Raw genomic sequence first — 13,658 nt, 5'->3', positions numbered from 1 at the left:
TCCACAGAAATTCTATAATTGAAGTCACTCCATAAACCAGCCAAGAAAGCAAACCTCACAAGGTTGTTTCTTCCTACCATGTTCTTCCTAGTGAAAGGCTAATTAAAACCTTCACTACCAGACACCAGCCAGGCCCACATGTCACGGGAGATTAAAGGGGGAAAAAAAAGACAGGAAAACTTTGGTACCTTCCCTAAACAACACACCCCAAGAGTACACGTCCTCCCCCCCCCCCCCCAACACCTGCAAACACATCAAGGCTTAGCATAGCTTTGATTTATAGGAGAACTTACCAAGAAAATTCTATAGCACAGCACAAAACTCCCCACATTCCCTCTACCTCAACCATAGGAAAGCTCAAGCAAGAGAAAACACTGAGACAGAATGCACAAAAAAATCCCTGATTTAGCACCAAAAAAGGCCAAAAACAAGCTAAATTAAAACAACGTCTGCCTCCTAACCACACATAACAGAATATCTTGGAATTCAGAGAGAAACTCTGACAAACACACAGAACAACAGCCCCTCAGCCCTACCTACCATCACCCACTACATAATAAACACAATCCCACACAGCACAGCTTATACAGAAACAAATGAACAAATTCTCACCGCACTAAAACAGCCTGGAGAAACTCCATACCCACACAGACAGACCTCAGCATTCCACACCGAACCACAGATCCCCACAGCCCCTTCCGGGGCCCTTTTGACCCCCACCCGGCTCGCGATTCGTGGGCTCTCTGAGGCATCGGAAGCGCTGATTGGACAGCGGGCCCTGGGAACCCACCCGGCCCCGGCCCTGCCCAGCCTGCGCTGAGGGCCCGGGGGCTCCGCCCCGCCCTCAGAACCGGCACCAGCCCCCCGGCCCCGATCCCCCGATAACCCTTGGCACCGGCCTGGGCTCTACCCCCGTACCGGCCCCGGCCTCAATCGCCCCCGGTCCTACTCCCTCGTCCCTGCCCCGGCCCCGCCTTGGCCCCGCCCTGTGCTCTGCCCCAGACTCTGCCCCGGCCCCGCTCTGAGGGCCCGTGGCTCCGCCCTCTCCCTCGATCCTCCCTGGCCCCCCCACCCCGGCCCCGGCCCCGGCCCTGCTCTGAGGGCCCGGGGTTCTGCCAGATCCCCCGGCCCTGATCCCCCCCGGCCCCGTTCACCCCCGGCCCCAGCCCCGCTCCCCCGCTGCAAGCCCAGGCTCCGCCCCGGCTCTGACACCAGCCCAGCCCCGGCCCGCCCCATCCCCCCCGTGGCAGGTTTGCGTTCGGTTTGTGTCTGAGAAGTAGGATCTCTGCCAGAATGGTGCTGTTGGGAAGAAAGTAAATCTGCCCCAGGGATCTGCGATAAGGGATAAAGTTGCAAGGAAGGGGAGTATTTATAAATGGTCTCCGTAGTTCCTCGTAATTCTGGGTGTTTGGATTTAGCCTGGGATTGTCAGCTAAGTCATAAAAAAGCCAACCAGGCTTCTGAACTCTCAATGAATGTTTGAAACGCTTCCACAGAAAGACAAGTTAACAATGATTCCAAGGCAAAATTCTAAATGGAGGGTAATGACTTCTGGGGGATTTCCTAAGGAATTGTGGATCTCAGGCATATGGACTTTTGGAGGTGGAATCCCAGTTTCAGCCTTGGGCACCTGCAGAAGAGGGACCCTTACCCATAGCAAGGAAAGCCCGCTGCCCCAGCGTGTCAGGTGCAGACATTGAACTCTCTGGGGAATAAGCAGCAAGTCCGCTCTGCCCCTGCCCTCACACTCGGAGTGGCAGCAGCCGCAAGGTGAGAGCTGTCACAGAATGATTGAGGGGACAGACTAGCCCCAGGTATGAGCTGTAAACGGTGAGGGGAGAACAGAGCAGCCACAGGTGTGACCTGTCAGGATAATGAGGGAGCAGACCAGCTGCAGGTGTGGGATGTTACAATGATGATGGGGCGGTTCCTGCCAGGGGCGGTTTAACAGAGGAGCCTCGGTTCACTTTTCCATTGAGCTGTAGAGGTTGAGGAACTCATGTTGAGTTTCTATGTGGGGTTGCTGCAGTGGTGGGAAAGCCTCTTATAGTGCCTGCAGGAGTACATGGATGTGGAGTGTTTCTTTGTGGCAGACAGCAGCAGCAGGTAAGCCAGTGTGGAGTTGTAGGGGGGATTTTTCTCTTTTTCAGCTTTGTTTTGCTAATCTCTTTTAAGTGCTCCCAGAAGAAAAAGGGCTTACGAAGGCAAAAAGAGTTCAAAATGAATAATGAAACTCCTCTTCTGTTTTTGTTTGTGTTTAAAGTAAGAGGGATTTCTCTCCACCTGGGATTTTATAAATAGGGGTACTTATACGTGTTTTTTTTCTCTGTTGCTTTCTTTGATGATATATAGTCTTTTGTTTGATTTTTTTGGCATTATTTATTGCATGTAATTTGGTTTTTGAGTGAAGATAACTTTATGGGTGGGTTTGTATTTGACATATGTCTTGGTTTAGGAAGACAGGTATCTGCTAGGTAAAATTACAATCAGAGGCTCTTTGGCAAAGATTTGGGAAATAGGAATAGCAGTTCTTTACTAGTATGTAATACAAAGCAAACAAACACAAAAAAAAACTCCCCCCCCCCACCAAACAACTACAGCATTAATGACAAACGACAACAGTACCAAGAACCTTGAGGGCTTTGTTTCACAAAACCCAGGGCAGTTTGGTTTCGGTGTCGCTGCAGGATCCTCAGAGCACCAAGATGGAACTGTGGAAAAGTCCCGGCAGGTAGCTGGGATGGCAGGGTGTCCCGGCAGGCAGGGGCAGGATGTCCCGGCAGGGCAGGGGGTGCAGGGTCACGCTGCAGCAAGAGGAGCAGCGCCGAAGAAAGCCGAAGGAGAGGCAGGGCCTGGACCAGCTCCCCGCGGGTGGCTGGGAAAACTCCGGATTCAGGCCGAACCGGTGATAGTAGATTTCCCAGGACTGGATCCCTTTGGCCACAGTGAAACTCCTCCAGCCAGCAACAGCCGTTCTCCCCTCCGCGTGCTTTTCGGCAGCTGAGCTCCTCCAGGAGCGGCAGACACGCGTCTCCCCGAACGCCGGAAGCAGAAAAGCACGCCGCTGCCTCAAGATTTGTCTTTTACCTGCGTTATCTCCCCCTTCCACCTTTTGTCCACCTCTTTGTTTCAGTTAAGTACTCTCAAGTATCCAACACTTGATCTCCTTGGTAACTTGTGGGGAAAAAATTCTTTAGAGAAAGAAGGAACAAACCTAACCCCCAACAACATACAATTAAGTAGCTTTTTTGATAAGCTTCTGATATGTGCTATTGGGGTTTTGTTCATTGTGTGCAGGGATTCAGATTGGGTAGGGCCACCCTGGCTGGTTGAAGTTTAGGTGTATTGTTAGAGGCAGCTTTTTTTTTTTTTTCCAAATTTTTTTCTGTTTAATGGTTTTAAAGCGGCCTTTAATAACTTATTGTGTAGCTTTATTTTGCTTGGCAATAGTGTATGATGAGGAATGTGATCTATTTACTTTACATTAGGCTTCTTAGTTTACATGTGGGTTAGGTTGTTTTTGAACTGAGTTGTGTTGTTGGAGGTTTTTATTTTGGTGGGGTATTATGTTTTCCAAGGATTTGTTTCCTGAGGTTTACAGTGGTGTAATTGGTTGTAGTGTGAGGTATGGGGGCGGTTTTATTTATTTAGGGGTGGCTTTTATCATGGTGTGTAGTGTTTTTTTGGTGGGTTTGAGGTAAGGGGCAGTAGTTCATTTCTTGGAGTATAATAATATTTAAAATCAGATTATTGTTTTTTTGTGTTATAGGGATTTGTGTATTTAGCTTGTTTGGCTATAGTATGTGTTCTATAGTTATGGATAATTTGGGAGATACTGTTTATAGTTGAATGGATCTTTTAGTTTTAGGGTGGGGGGGTCCTGGGTATTTACTTTGGAGGTTTTTTCAGGAGACTAGACATAGGAGTTATTTTTATTGTATTTGGTAGCTGGATTAGGAGAAATAATAGTTGGCTTTTGTTTGGTGGATTTTTGTTTGTTTTTTCTTTTCTAAAACTCCTGTATTTGTGTGGTCAGGGTAGTGGTGTTTCTGGTGTAAATCTAAGCATCCATTACTGTTTGTGTGAATTAGGTGGTCCACAGGTAGTATACTGAGACCCTCCCACTGACCGGCACATAGATCTGCTGAGATCATGCATTGATGTTTGGTTTTCTGTATGGTACCTGACTAGATAGACAGCAGCTGGGTGACAGCAAAGAATTCCCAGAGGCAGAGGCAGCCTTCTTTAGCACACGGTATGGATTCTCATCTCTGAACATCCCAGAGATAATTGGAAAGCTCAGAGACACAGAGGGAATGAAAGCAGGGTGCCAGGGCAGGAGTCACTGGGAGGGGTTTTGAGACAGGTTTAGAGACAGGGATGTCCCAGATGTGACCCCTTAGGCTACGTGAAGAGAAAGTCTCATTTTGGATCAAAGTGCTGAGGTGTGCAGGGCAGAGCAGTCTTGGTGTGTATTGTGTCACTTGTCTGTTGTGCACTCTGTGTCTTTTGGGTGTCTCGTATGGTGTGTCTTTTGACTTAGGCCTTTGAACAACCTCTTGGAAATGCTAGGCATTGTTCTTAACAGATCCTATTCCTTGGTGAGGTGCTGATGCCATTAAACCTTATGCTTCGACACATAGTAGAATCCGTCTCTCTTCGCAAGCATGCAGGCTGATGCCTCTTCAAGTCTTGTTCTGAGCTGTATCACCAGCTGTGCACCGCCCTTATCCGTTCCGGTGGATTAGGTCTTGTAAGAATGCCAAGATAGGTAGAGGATTCTGACCGTAGGATTCTTGGGCATCTGTCTCTGCGTCTTCTGGGATAAGTCATCCCGTTGGCATCTTCTTCCTGCAGGGTTCTCTGAGCCTGGTCAGCTCGCCTTCAGTCTTACCTCGGTCATCTCGTTCTTAGTTCGCTGCTCCTTCAGGGTTATTCTTCTTGCCAGAGGATTTGTGTCCCTGTTGTGTCCCCTTGTTTGTCCTGTCCTGTCTCACGGGTGTTGGTGTGTGTTTGGCCCGGAGCTGCTCTGCCTTGCTGCTCAGTCTGGGTGTATGGGTAATAGTACAAGTCCTGGGGACTTGAAATTTGTGATGTAGGGTGTAGTAGGGCTGTAGAGGGTATTCCTAGATTGCCACCAGGTGTCTGGAGCTGTCCAGTTATCCTGCAGCCCTTTGACTTCTGTCCCAGCTTTGTTTCAGATGCAGAGGGATGAAATCCATGGCGGAATGCCCCATCCTGGATGAGGGGGCTCCCCCGAGAAGGTCAGTCACTGTTTGTGTTTGCAGTGGAGGTGTAAATGGTGGCTATGTTACAGCGCTGTTCTTTGTCGTTTTTTTTAGGAGGTACAGCCGGATATCAGCGGGCAAGGTGAGCAGTGATGGGTAGGCAGTAGTAGTTACTATTGCTCAAGTCTTATTTGCTGGTGCAACTCTAAGCATTCACTGTTCTTTTTTTTTTTTTTGATTTTCGGGTGTCCCCCTACCAGATGTGCTGGCCCCGGATGCCAGAGGCCAGATGGGTGCAGCATTAAGGTATATTTGTGGCGTGCTTCAGTCAGAGCTGGGAGGTGCTGTTTCACAGCAACTCGGCGTGATTTTTTGCTTTGCGGGTGCTGCTGCTGTCCTAGGCGTGCCAAGGAACAGAGGGAGCTGGTGAGTCGGCCTTTAGGCAGAGTGACCCACAGGTGTGCGCCGTGCTCAGCACGTACCTTTTCCTTTTGCTGGGTACGCTCCCGGCAGCCTCTGGAGCGGGATGAAGATCTGAGGGGGAGCCACGACAGCGGTGCTGAGGAGCCCCGGGGATTACTCTTCTGGAGGGGGATAGTCGCATTTTCTGTTTTGTGATCCTAGGTAGTGTGAGGAGGTGTGGAGCCAAAGTTTGGGTACAGCGGCCCTGAGGTGGACGCAGAGAACCTCTGGACGTCCACGGTGCTGAGATGTTCGTTTCTGTCGAGGATGCATTTCGCCTGCTGGTGTTCCAAAAGCTAAGTGTTGGGGCTGGCGGTCGGGAGAAGGGAGAAAACCTTTTCAGTCTTGGGTGGTGATTTAAAGTTACCTTACAGGAGAGGGCCCTAGTGGGATGGTCCCCTCAGGATTAAAGGGTGAGGGTTTCTCCTCAGCAGCACCAGAGCCTTGGCAGGGCAGTTCTGACCCATCTCCATGTTCTAGGGAGTTTGACATTGTTGGTCTCCTTTTAGAGTCCAAAGGGTTAGGGTGCAGCGGGGGATTCCTGGCCCAGCACACCCTGGGATCCCTTTCCCAGGAGCATCCTGTTATAGGGCAATGCTGATTGCGAGGTGTACGGTAGTAGGGTTCAGCAGGGGGGGGTTTACAGTGACACACAGAGGCTGAAGGAGGGCTTGAGAGGTAAAGGACTCGAGGGCTAGAGAGCACACAGTGAAAATCAGGGGTACAGGCTAGGATACAAGTCAGAGTACAGGTATACTGGCCCTCACAGCGCTGCTACCAGCACGCTTTCCCTGAGAGCAGGTGCAGGCAGCAGCCCTAGTGCGGGAACGTACCAGACGCTCTGACATGTGCAGACACGGCCAGGCAGGAAGCGATAGTGGGGAGCAGGATCCAGCAGGGCTGGGGATAACGGGGGTTTTCCCGCCCCACCCACCCTGGGATTCCCCGTCTCTCCGCAGCCGGTGGAAGTGCTCCTGATTTCCCTCTCGGGGCGGCGGTTGGTAAGGCTTCGTGCCTTTGCCTGTGCAAAGAGTTTGGCTCTGTCAGCCTCTGCCCTGTCTCAGGGCCACGTTTTTTAGGGTAGGCAGGGAACAACTGTGGATGTACCTGCCCTGCTTGCAGGACAGCTCTTGGGACACTAACGGTGTAGAGCGTCCCCGCCTTGAAGGTGTAGGGCTCTAAAGAAGTAGGGTTCAGAAGGGGGGAGCTTATAGTGACACATACAGAGGCTGAGGCAGGGCTTGAGAGGTAAAGGAGTCAAGAACTAGAGAACACACAGTGAAAATCAGGGGTACAGCCTAGGATACAAGTCAGAGTACAGGTATACCAGCCCTCACAGCACTGCTGCCAACACTGTTTCCCTGAGAGAGGTGCAGGCAGCAATCCTAATGGCAAGGCAATGCCAGAAGTCCTGAGAGGTGCAGGCAGTACCCCTAAGCTAGGGCCAGACAGGAAGTTCCCATGATGGGGCAGAGTCCACAGGGTTGAGGTTCACTGGGGATGTCCACCGTGCGTTCCTGTCCTGCCCCAACCGGGGATGCTCACACCCCTAATGGAGGCTGTGGTGGGTGGGCTCAGTGCCAGTAATGCCTCTAAGGCTTTGGCACTGTGAGTGTCAGCCTCTGGACGCAGCTGAGGCGTGCTGCCCGAGGACCCGGGCCTTCTTAGGAGATGGTGAGTAGCAGAATTGCTGGTTTTTGGCTGACGTGCTGCTAAGATTATGCTTTGATATTTGGTTTTCTTGATTGTAGCTGACTTAGGAGACAACCGCCCGGCAACAGCAGGAATTTCCCTGAGGGAGAGGCAGCCTTCTTTGGCACCTGGCGTGGATTTGCCTCCCTGGACATCTGAGAGAGAAGTGGAGGGCTTGGAGCCCCACAGAGGGGATGAAAGCGGGGTGCCAGGGCAGGGGTCAGTGGGAGGGATTTTTTGAGTCAGGTTTAGAGACAGGGATGTCCCAGATGTGACCCCTTAGGCTACATGAAGAGAAAGTCTCATTTTGGATCAAAGTGCTGAGGTGTGCAGGGCAGAGCAGTCCTGGTGTGTGTTGTGTCACTTGTCTGTTGTGCACTCTGTGTCTTTTGGGTGTCTTGTGCTTCATGTCTTGTCCCTTAGCCCTTCGAGGGGCCTATTAAAAATCCTGGCATCCGTCTTAGCATATCTGGTCTCTGCCTTCCTCGGCCAGGCGTCTTTGTTTCGTGTTCTCGGACACACGCGTTGGAATCCGTCTCTCTTCGCAAGCATGCAGGCTGATGCCTCTTCAAGTCTTGTTCTGAGCTGTATCACCAGCTGTGCACCGCCCTTATCCGGTCCGGTGGATTAGGTCTTGTAAGAATGCCAAGATAGGTAGAGGATTCTGACCGTAGGATTCTTGGGCATCTGTCTCTGTGTCTTCTGGGATAAGTCATCCCGTTGGCATCTTCTTCCTGCAGGGTTCTCTGAGCCTGGTCAGCTCGCCTTCAGTCTTACCTCGGTCATCTCGTTCTTAGTTCACTGCTCCTTCAGGGTCATTCTTCTTGCCAGAGGATTTGTGTCCCTGTTGTGTCCCCTTGTTTGTCCTGTCCTGTCTCACGGGTGTTGGTGTGTGTTTGGCCCGGAGCTGCTCTGCCTTGCTGCTCAGTCTGGGTGTATGGGTAATAGTACAAGTCCTGGGGACTTGAAATTTGTGATGTGGGGTGTAGTAGGGCTGTAGAGGGTATTCCTAGATTGCCACCAGGTGTCTGGAGCTGTCCAGTTATCCTGCAGCCCTTTGACTTTTGTCCTAGCTTTGTTTCAGATGCAGAGGGATGAAATCCATGGCGGAATGCCCCATCTAAGGTGATGTGGATTCCCTGAGAATATCAGTCACCGTTAAAGATGAGAGTCGCTTATGTCAAATTTATTGGCACTCCAGTGCAGGCCCCTTGCATTTACAGCTTCAAACAAGTGGGTCCCTTGGCAACCGTCCTGGGCAGCAGCTCGACCCTGCTCCGGGCTGGGCTGAGGGAGCAAACACTTGGGGCTGGCACTGCTCCATAGTGAGGGTACTTGTGAAAACACCTGGATTGTCCTGGATATTTTTTTGAGCTTTCTACAAGGTCTTAAGCATCAACTTTGTAAACATAAATGGCAAGGACTGAACACATGAGGCGCTGGAAAATTATACACACCAAAGACACCCTTTTTTTAAAAAATAACTCGGTGGCTTATATGTTAATTTTGAGACTCCTTTTTGGCCAGCTTTACTGTAAAAGAATCTCATTTAAATTTAGTTGCTTCAATGAATTTTTTGTACAAATATGCTCTAGTGTCAGGAGATTAAAGCAGTAACACCAACATGCCCCCTCTGGAAGAAATTTCTGCGTCTCTTCAGACCTGCTGGTTTGCAGTAGAGTTTGAGCACATTTTGCTGCAGCTTTGGTTCTTAATAAGTGTAAGTCGATGGATTGCTGGATGATTTCCGTAAGTTCTCCTATTTTGTAGGAGCTGCACGGTGAGGTCAGAATTCTGAGGGAGGCCCTGGCAAAGCTGCCAAGGGCGAAGAACATGGATGATCCAGGGGCTTCTCCCACCTGAGTTTCTCCTGGAGCGTGCTGTGTGTCATGCCAGATATTTAACCCGGGTTTGGGGTGTTCTCCTGCAGTCCCAGCTCTAACTGCTGCCCCTGAGCCCAGGCCTTGCTCTGTCTCAGCACTAAACCTGGCAGGTGGGTGTGCTTTTCCAGCCCTTTAATCCCACAGGCAATCCCAGATTCCCGGAGCTCCCCGAGGCACAGCATGGACTTGCTCCCTGGGAGCTGCACTTCAGTTTGCCTGAACCAAGGATGGCCTGCCTATGTTTGTAACTTTATTCCTGCTGTTTTTCCTTTTCCAGGTTGTTGGCAAGAAGGAGAGAGCCAGTAGGAAGTGAAGCCATTGGAAGGCCTTATCCCAGTCCAAGGTTCCCACTGGTCTCTCTGACTCCTGGATAATTGCCTGACCATAACCAGAGACTCTCAGTTTGATTTCCTGCCTTTTCCAATAAATCCTTGCTTTCAGCTGGAGTGTGTTCATGGTATCATCCTCCTCCTCTTCCATGGATTTGTAAATAAAATTTCTGGCTTTTGTTGAGTCAAATTTTTTTATTGCAGGAATTGTGGCTCTTTTGTTCCACTGAAACTTCCCAACTCTGCTCAGAGTTTCAGATATCAAATACAAGTAAGACTGGAGTTTCTTTGGGTTGTTACTCCCACAAAACACAGATAATTTTTGGATAGGAATAACTAGACCTGTTCAATTCCCACTTCCCTTTAAACTCAGAGCAGAGGAGGCAGATTTTAAACCATTGTTCCATGAACTTCCACCAACTTGATGACTGTTCCAAAAGTTTTCAGTGTTAGAAATTCCTGAGCTTGTTTTCCAGGCAAGCTGGGATTTAGAGATTATTCCTTCCTTTTATTTGATGTTTTTTCTCTCTGCTTCTAGTAAGGGAATATTTATTTTTTCCAAATTTCCATCCTGATTAGAATTTTTGTACGTCTTAGAGCACATTTCCAAGGAAATCTACCAGATGCATGTTGGTAAATCAGAAGCTATTTCACACTATTCACCACCATGGTGCCATTTTTTTCCTTTCAACCCCCTAACACGGCTAATTCTACCCATGCACAGTATTACGAGCCGTAACTTGGTGTCAAGGTGTATTTCAGAGGTAGCAATAAAACAAAGTTGACATTATCTTTTGTAACTCTCTGCACCTCCTTGTTTACTAATAAAGAAATCCAGAACAAAACAAAGAGAAAAAAAAATCTGAAACAAAAGCCCCTACAACCACCCCCCCCAAGAAAGAGCACAGAAAGAGAAAGTATGCCAATATTATTTAAATAAAAATCAAATCTTTACCCCTTTAGAAAACCAGGCTCATTTATTATAAATAATGGTGGTTCTGATGTGTTAGGTAAATGAATTCATATCATTTAAAATATAAACAAATAAACACAAATTTAAAAAATAAATACAAAAATAGAAAAATATAAGGAACAAAAATAGAAATAGAAAATACAAAAAATATCCATTATATAACTAATTACAATATTGCATGTGAGATATATTATAATATATATAGTAGGTGTAGATATGAATATAAAAGTTAAATGGTAATGATAAAATATAAAAAAAATAAATACAAAAATTTTATTTTTTTGTGGAACAAAGCTTAAACTAAAGGTTTTTTTGGGTTGAATTTTGTTAGAGGCAGGATGTTTGAAGTTGTGGTTGAGGGTCTTTTGGGGCATTTATTTGAGAGGATTTTTGGCCACGTGCTTTTTTGCCTCTGTTCTCTGCCTGTCCCCTATGCGTGTCCCCGGCCGAACTGTGCGGCAGGGCTGTCACCGTGTGGACAGAGAGTGGTACTGCAGCGACCCCCCCCCGGCATCCCCGGGCCGAGCTGTGCGGCAGTGCTGCCGTCCTGTGGATAGGGAGGGGCACTGCAGCTGTCGCCCGTCCCCGAGGTCCGTGGCAGCCCCGGGCTGTGAGCTTGGGGACAGTGCTGCCGCCCGACCGTCCAAAGTTTGCGGGAAAATAGGCGGGAAAAATGCAGAAACCCCGGGTGCATGGCAGGCAACTGCCTGTGCGCGACCCCGACCACGGCGCCGCCTGGGCACAACTTTACACAGCATTTCCAGGTGTGCGGACGCAGGATGTGGGCTCGGCAGTGCTGTGGCTGTGTTCAGGCAGTCGAATTAGTCAGGTGCCTCTTTAAGGCGCCGGGGGGGCCTTAGGTATGCCATAAAAAAGATGGTGGGACGACCGTAAATGGCTTCACCCACAACCAAGACGGCAGCAAAGAAGGGCAGAGATCATGTGATGTCACTTCCAAGATGGCGGCTCGGCACGACGCGCTTGACCTTCCAAAGACGGCGGGAAAAAGGCAAGGACCCCGGGGGCGTCTACCTGACTTGCTTGTGCCCTGCCCCGACCACGGCGCCGCCCGGTCGCGATTTTCGGCGTCATTTCCAGGTGCGCGGCCACGGGCTGTGGGCTCACCGGCGCCACAGGTGGGCGGGAGCCGGGCCGGCGCTGACAGGCAGCGGCGGGGACGCCTCTCTCTGCCGAGGTCCTGCCACTGCCTGTGGCCTGGGCGTGGCCCTTGTGCCGGGCGCCCGTCCCGTTCCCCACGTTCCCGCCGCTCCCCGCCGTCCCCACACGCCCCTTCCTGCAGCCCTCCAGCCCCGGAGAAATGGAGGAAAACACAAAATCATTCTGGCAGAACCGTCGGCGGAGCTGCCCCGAGCCGTCCCCGTCCTGTAGCCAGCAGCAGGAGGCAGCTGCTCTCTGCTGCAAAGCTGAGCGAGGCCGAGGTAAGCAGAGGGGTTGTGGGGGGGACGCTCCGGTTGTCCGGGCAGGGCTTCCCGGGGACAGTTTCAGCTTCCCGCAGCTCTGGCTGAGGGCTGCAGGGAGTCCGGGCTGAGCCAGCTGGGAGCGGGGTCTGCTGTTCACATCCCCCCGGGAGCTGCCGCTGCCCGAAGAGGGCTCGCTAGAGCCTCGTGTCCTCTGTGTGTGCAAGTTTTTGATCGGCTTTGTAGCAAATGTGGTGTTTCAGGCTGGGTGCGCTGGGTTCCCTGGGTGGGAAATACCTTGAAGTAGCCAGGCTGAGCAGTTGCTGAGAATTCCAAGCCTGGGATTCTTGAAACAATGTTTGAATAGCTTATCATTGACCTGAGGCAGTGAGTCAAGTCCGTTTGTTGGAGTGGCAGAAATGATGCCACCTTTTTCTCTTCACAGAGGAGCACATGTACATAAAGGTAAACAGATTTCTTCTGTCACATCAGTACTCGGACCTGAGGAAAGTACCAGTTTTTTCCAGCTTTTCTACAGTTTTGATTCTGAGGTAAGTGTACCGTTTTAGGTATCCAGTAATTCTTCAGAAATTTATGGAAAAAGGCCATAAAAATACATTGAAATCTCATTCTCCCCTCGGTGGTTATTTAGAAGCATCTTTCTTTTGTTTCATATTGGAATTTAAACTGCTATTCCTGTGGTGGCTTTGTTGTTTTCTTCATACTAACACACAGTGAGTTGTGCTGTGTATGCTCTGTGAGCGCAATAAACAGCATATTCTGCCCCAGCTAGCTTCCATTCATCTCTGAGTTTAGATTAGTAATGTTGAGTTCCACTGAAGTGTTTTAGGAATAGCAACTTCCCAATTTCCACTCCTTCCAAATTTAATCCCTAACATCCATCAGGAACAATCAGTCTGCAGCCCAAACATGCAGTGGAAATGGAATTGTAGAAGTTCAGAACAAGCTGTGGTAAGCCCTGAGCTGGCACTGGCAGGGAACCAGGTTTTATGCTCTTAGGGGCAGTTATTTTTTGGAAATGCCTAAATGTCTGATGGTGGTATTTTTCTTTGCGGCTTCCAGTACAAAGCACAGCGTGAGCAGATCCTTGGATGTCTTGGGGAAGGGCTGCGTGACAAACATTGCGGTGAGCTTCATGACTGCCAGAGGATTTTCCAGGTCATTCTCTGCTTTTTCAACAGTCCTTTGTGTGATGAGGGCTCCCAGGTAAGAATTTAAAAGGAAAGCACCGAAACACCCCAAAGCACAGAAGTTTGCATGGCTTTGAGATCTCAAGCACAAAGTAAAAAGGAGCAGCTGACTCTGCCTCCGTCTTCTTGAAAACCTGTTCCTTGTTTATTTTCTGGATGTGTGGAGGGGGAAAAAAATTGCTTATGTCTAAACTATGCAATATATCTAAGACATATTGCTTATGTCTAAACCAGTAAAACCCTTATCAACTGGAACAGGTTGCTGCCATCACAGAGCCTCACGTGGGCACCGTGCCTTTGTGCCTACAGTCAGGGCCTTTTCTTTTTTGGGGCTCTCCATTCCCCAGGCAGCACATTTGTTACCTGAACTGCGCTTCAGCAGGAGGGAAACTCATGTGCCAGTAGCTCTCAGGTTTGGGAGCATCCACCCTGAGTATTTCAGGTATCAAAATCTTGGACAAA

At 49.7% G+C, this 13,658-nt stretch overlaps 2 long non-coding RNA genes across 3 annotated transcripts in view; one reads left to right on the top strand and one right to left on the bottom strand.

Annotated features, from left to right (window-relative positions):
• The window catches only part of LOC136304815 (uncharacterized), a 32,008-nt gene extending 31,110 nt beyond the window's left edge, over positions 1 to 898 (bottom strand). The window contains exon 1 of one of the 2 annotated variants that reach the window (XR_010724835.1): positions 613 to 898. This is a non-coding gene — a long non-coding RNA (uncharacterized lncRNA). The remainder of the gene's footprint in view (positions 1 to 612) is intronic. The other variant, XR_010724834.1, reaches the window with a different exon arrangement.
• Positions 899 to 1,960: 1,062 nt separating this feature from the next.
• LOC136304814 (uncharacterized) lies at positions 1,961 to 10,165 on the top strand. The gene is made up of 3 exons (XR_010724833.1): positions 1,961 to 2,106; positions 9,153 to 9,375; positions 9,543 to 10,165. It is a non-coding gene; the product is annotated as an uncharacterized lncRNA (long non-coding RNA).
• The last annotated feature ends 3,493 nt before the right edge of the window (positions 10,166 to 13,658 follow it).

The sequence above is a fragment of the Chamaea fasciata genome, unplaced genomic scaffold, assembly GCF_029207755.1.
Source record: "Chamaea fasciata isolate MVZ Bird 193981 ecotype frontalis unplaced genomic scaffold, bChaFas1.0.hap1 SCAF_189, whole genome shotgun sequence".
Classification (NCBI taxonomy): Eukaryota; Metazoa; Chordata; class Aves; order Passeriformes; family Sylviidae; genus Chamaea; species Chamaea fasciata.
This window is presented reverse-complemented; position numbering and strand designations above follow the sequence as displayed.